The sequence below is a fragment of the Protopterus annectens genome, chromosome 14.part0 (assembly GCF_019279795.1).
Source record: "Protopterus annectens isolate FY-2018-M chromosome 14.part0, PAN1.0, whole genome shotgun sequence".
NCBI lineage: Eukaryota > Metazoa > Chordata > Ceratodontiformes > Protopteridae > Protopterus > Protopterus annectens.
Genome location: NC_056748.1, coordinates 568,179,390 through 568,185,389, shown reverse-complemented (window position 1 = coordinate 568,185,389; position 6,000 = coordinate 568,179,390).

Sequence of the window (6,000 nt, the reverse complement as noted above, 5' to 3'; positions counted from 1 at the left end):
CAAAAAAACTCAGTAACTACAATATAACTTCATTTGGAGTTCACACAATCCTCTTGCACACAATGACAAGAGATGACATCAAATCCCAATCCAGGTAACAATCAGTACCCTCTGTCCCAACCTGCTCTCTCAACATCTGATTGGTACACCCATCCAGACAAGCCACCATTGGGGCCTCCTCATTTGACTATGTTTTCAAGCACAGATATTAGAGCATGACACTCCAGCCATTCATGTCAATGACATAGCTCCAGGGCTTCCTCCCACTACCTTCTTGACAGATTTGAAAAGCTCTTCTTCTTCTCTCATTGTTTCCTTGATAACGTTTGGAGTGTCTGCCCAGGCCCACTTCTACATCTTTTATCCTATCAGCATTTATAGCAGTTCATGCATGGTAAATCATGAAGGAGTTAATAAGCTTAAGTTTAAGTTTATTGGGGCCATAACCTTTATAATATTAATAAAAAATTAAACCAGGCTTAATAAGATGAAATAGTCAAGGGCACCAAATAAAATGTCAGCCCTCCCTACCATTCAAATGCAGTCTCTAATAAAATAAGAGTATTGTTTAATTTTGGCACATAGACTCATAGATAAAAAAGGAAATGCAGCTGTGGAAGCTGTCACATCTGCTTTTGTATATGAGAATGAGTGTGTTTGTACATCCTCTCATTGAAAAAATTCATCATTCCATGCATACTATTTCCACAACACTAAGTAATGTGTTTATTTAGAAAAATGGGCATAATGTGCTTATACAAGTAAAACAAACTGCAGGTTGCATGACAAACTGTGACAACATTTATATGCAGTTATAAAATGTACAAATAAAGATGAATTCAAGCATATATAATATGGCTTTATCTGTCCTAATTTCTGTTTCATTTGTTTGAGAATACTAGTAGCAATAGCAATAAAAATGGGAGATGGAATGCTGCTTTAAAATTAAAGAATATTCCTGGTTGACTACATTAAATTCAACTGCACCACCATCATTTATTGAGATAATTAAGCAATAATTAATGCTGGAGGCATGGGCTGTGTAGTATTTATTCATGAAGATTCTGTCATCGTGGTCTAATTACGCACCAAAAAGTAAATACAGCACAACCCACAATCCCCTGCACTGATTGTTGCTGTTATTGCCCATTTTTGTCCATTTTCAGTAGAGGCCCGGGGAGAAAAGCTCCATGTGCAAAAACAATATAGATAAAAAACAATAACAACATATAAAATGACAAAATAGAAAAGAAGAGAAATATAATAATAATAAAAATAAAAGATACACATTTTTAAATAAGGTCATGAAAAAGTCTAGAGAATAATATGATAAAAACATTTTAAGTAAGGTTTTGAAAAAAGTCATCATAGAATATATGCAATGTATAGTGTGGAAGGCAGTTACCAATGTTGATAATAAGGAAATATATGTGAAGACTTAAGAAGACTTATGAAGACCAAAGTCCCAGGATCCAGAAAAAAGAAAATATAAATAAAAGGTTAGAAAGTGAATGGAAGTTGATGCAGGTGGTTAATGCTAGAGGATAAAGCAATTAGTCAGGGGTATACAGGAACATAACCAGTGTTTTTTGAGATGAAGCTTGAGCTTCTTTTTGAAAAGTGTATGAGAGGAGAGAGTTGTAAGTTCAGTAGATAGTAGATTCCATAGTTTACCAACGGTGTTACAGAAGAGGGAGACACCTGCTAGGTTATGAGCTCTACAGGTGTTAAACAGCAGTTTATTAGCTGAGCGTAAGTTTTTAGGATTATGGTAGGGGGTAAGTAGTCTTGAGAGAATAGGAGTATTTGAGGGTTGATACAGGCTTTTATGGGCAATAGTAAGCTGAGAAAGATGAAGATGCTGATGAAATTCTAAACAATCAAGTTGTAAAAGGTTAAGACAGTGATGAGTATGGTAAGGGGAGACAGCAGCAAATCTAGCAATGCTATTATATGATATAGTGAGCTTGTTAATGTTGGTTTTAGAAAGGTTTGTGAATATGGGTGAGGCATAGAGTAGAGTAGAGATGAGATGAGTTCTGGCTATAGCAGTCCTGGCTGTTGTAGTGAGAAAAGGTTTGATTCTATAGAGGGATTCAAGTTTCTTGTTGACAGTTTTTATTGTGGTGTAAATATGTGTGTCAAAGTTGAGGTTGTTGTCAATAGTTATTCCTAGGAGCTTGGTAGTTGGGTCTGGAGAGATAACAGTACCATTGTTGGATGTAAGTGAAAATTGTATGGGGGTGGACTTACGTGTTGGGGAGAAGAGTAGGAGACTACTCCATTGTAAGCCTTCTATATGAATAGGTCCCTATACTGGAGTAAGTCACTTACACTGACAACACGTCTTTTGGAATCTTGGCCCTATATTATCCTGGCCTAACATTTCATTAAAATAATTGTTTTCATTTGTATATTTTTTTGTCATATGGTCTGTACAAACACACATGCTTGCACACAGATTCAAAGAAATGCACACACGCACATACACAAAGCATGCATGCTGTGAAAGAAATTTGCAAAGCTGACAGGTTAAGCACTCAAATCCACCCCGTCCCCTTTCAAAACAGAAGTTTGCAGCATTAACCTGCTTTTGGCATCTGCATGTATTTGTGAATGTGAATGTGTGCGTGAGTGTATGTGTCTGTACATATGAATACTTGTGACAACTGTGGCAATGGTTCAATTTTTCAACAACTGAAAAGTTAACTAATTTGACATCTTTTTTATGCTGTGATGCTTAATGTTTTACAATGATTATGGTGCTTGTATGAAGTGAATTTAAACATTACTACTACTTCTTTCAGCTTTTCCCGGTTAGGGGTTGCCATAGGGGTTGCCACAGCGGATCACCTGTCTGCTCATGATTGGCACTGGAGTTTTACGGTGTCGAGTTGCCAGCCCAGTGCCCAACCTATTACAGAAGGCACACACATGCAGACACTCATGCCTAGGGCCAATTTGGAGTGTCCAATCCACCTACAGCATGTCTTTGGGATGTGGGAGGAAACCGGAGCACCCAGAGGAAACCCATGCTACCACAGGGAGGACATGCAGACTCCGCACAGAAGGCACCCCAGCCGAGGATCGAACCAGAGAACCTCTTGCTGTGAGGTGGCAACACTAATCGCTGCACCACCATGGCCGCCCATTGAATTTAAACATTACTAACTCTATTAATTTCTCCCCCTAAAGCATGAAACTGCTACACAATATTAATACGCTCCAGGACTGAAGTTGTAAGAAAAGGTCAGTACTCATTGGCCAGGTTTCATTGTAATGTATTAGCTCATGATGAGAACTATTTGGTGATTGTTTGAACATTAAGATCCATGGTATAATTAGTATTAAACCTCTGCTTAAGATAAGAGCATTGAACATTAATTAAAGTTTAAATAGTTTTCTTTTTTATTATTTTCATTTGTAGGCTTTATATTGTGAAGCTTGATGCTGGTTTTTAACAATCTGTTGAAGTCTGTAAGAAGAACGTTGCTATTGCCAAAAACCTGCTAAAGATGCCACTGCAGTTCTCACTACTTCACTTTACTTTTAACAGCTTAAGAGGACTGCTCAGAGGTGAATTTACAAATCCCCATCCACTTATCAATGTCGGATTAGAGAGAGTTTTGGGTCTACTTTTACACAATGAGAGCTTATTACATTGGTATGGGGTCATCTGGGAGAGAGATCTGTCCTATTAGCAGGTTCTGTTAATATTTCAATGAAGATTTACATCCTTAGAGTGAATATTTTTGGCATTTTTTTTTAATTTTTTGTTTTTTTACCATGTATGAGGTCTAGCAGGATTTTGCCTTTGTTACACTGTAGGGAAAGTATAAGTAATCATTTATGAGTTTGTAGGAAACAGAGCAAAGTAATACAGGTTTTAAATGTTCTTTGAAACTAAAGTAGGTCATACAAGAGTTCTTTTTGGTCAGGAATCATTGTTTTTTTTTCCAAGTTGTTCAGTACATTTTTAAAGGTGCATACCAAACTGGATATTATGTTCTATTATAGATCTGATAAGGGAGGAGTACAGAGAGACAGTAACTTCTTTGGATCTATTAAATATACCTTAAGTAATTAGTTGGGATAGGTAGAAGGATTTCCAAATGACAGTTGCTTCATGGTGGTCAGATAAGAGCTCACTGTCCAGTAATGGGCCTAGGTGTGTAATGGCAGTGCCAGCTTTGATGGGAGTATCATTTATGAGGAAGGTGCAGGAGTGCTCTTGTTTTCCAATAAGTACAATGCTGCATTTGTGTGTGTGTGTGTGTGTGTGTGTGTGTGTGTGTGTGTGTGTGTGTGTGTGTGTGTGTGTGTGTGTGTGTGTGTGTGTGTGTGTGTGTGTGTGTGTGTGTATGTGTGTGTATGTGTGTGTGTCTAGCTTGACTCCATGCCTTTAAAACTGTGAATTAGGATATGGGTATCAGTGAGTTAATGACTGCACTGAGTTACCATTCATCAGCAAACTCTAAATCAGAGACACGTTATGAAAGCTTGAGCATCAGCAAAGTCTATGCCAAAGAGGAGATGATCAAATATGAAACCCTGAGGTATGCCACTGGTAACAAGCCATTAGTCCTGACTGAGTTTTATCTGTGAGCTAGATATCTTTCCATTGGATTTCATAGGGGTTAAATGAGCAAGTTTGTCAACAGTGTTAGAGTATAGGGCAGTATTAAATGCCTTTGCCAGATCAAAGTATGCAACATTCATTGTATGGCTAATATCCAGAGCTTCAGTTACCTTCTCAAAGAAGTCTACTAGGTTTAGCAGATCAGACTTGCTTTGTACAAAGACAAATTGTTTCAAGCAGCGGGATCGTAGGCTGCCTATATCTTTAGTTATAGGTTCCATGTTAAAACATTCATGGATTTATAAATATTCCAAGGTCACGGAGTCTCATTTCAATACTTTACAAAACAATACTGGTGAGAAGTATAGTCCTGTCATTTCCAAGATCAGTGTTTGGGACCCCTTTGTGCGGAGGAACTACTACGGCCTTTCTCTAAGCTTCAAGCACTGACTAGTTTAAAAGAAAATTAGTGAGGCTACATCTGGTGCTGAATAGGTGAAAGCCTGGTATGTGGCTTGGACTTAAAAAGCTGGAGTTTTTTGGTTTTGGAGTAGGCATTTAGGACTCATTCAGAAGGACCTCCAAATGGATGCAGGGGCTGACTGGTAAGAGAGGAAAAGCAATGAAGAGTAGGGAGAAGATGGAGCTAAATTTTTGTTTGGATACGTCGGTAATGCCCTCAGTGTTGAAATGGCAGTACTAATTGATATCAGTCTATGCATTATTGGGTATACCGTCTATAATTAAGAGTCGAGGAATGTCTTATGGTCATCTTTGAAAGAGGTTGCAATGCTTTGCTCTGATCATACCAGGCATTACAAGCTTTGAACTTATGTCCAAGTCACTTGCCAACTTTTTTGAGATCACTTGCAGTCACACCTCTCAACTGTACAGATTTTTGCCTCATATTTTTGGTCCATTTTTCATAAAATTGTGTTTTTTCCGGAAAGTTAGTGACAAATCATTAAAAATAATTACAGATATTTGAGTTTCAGACTTCATGTCTTTCATAAAATTCATGCTATTGCAAAACCTGCTATTTTATAAACTTTCTAAGTTTGTAAGAGCACTATTTAAAAATTGTCCATATTTTTGGGCCTTTGTCCCACTTTTATTTATGGCATTGTCCAGATTTCTTGCTCTAAGAGGTTGGGAGATATGCTTGCAGTATAATGATATTTGAGATCAACAGTGTAGCTAGGATGGAACAAAGATGGTGGCTTCTCCAGGTGCAAGGTTTTTGGGGACATTGTCAGCTATCAGTGGACTGGCAGTGCAGTACAAGCCTCCTGAAATGAATGGCGATAATGTATTTGCAGTTATGTCTGAAGCACTGAAACAATTCATCTGTGGATATGTAGTATTTCATCTATAACAAACTGCTTGTTGCATTTATTTCAGAGCAGAAGATTTTTTTTTTT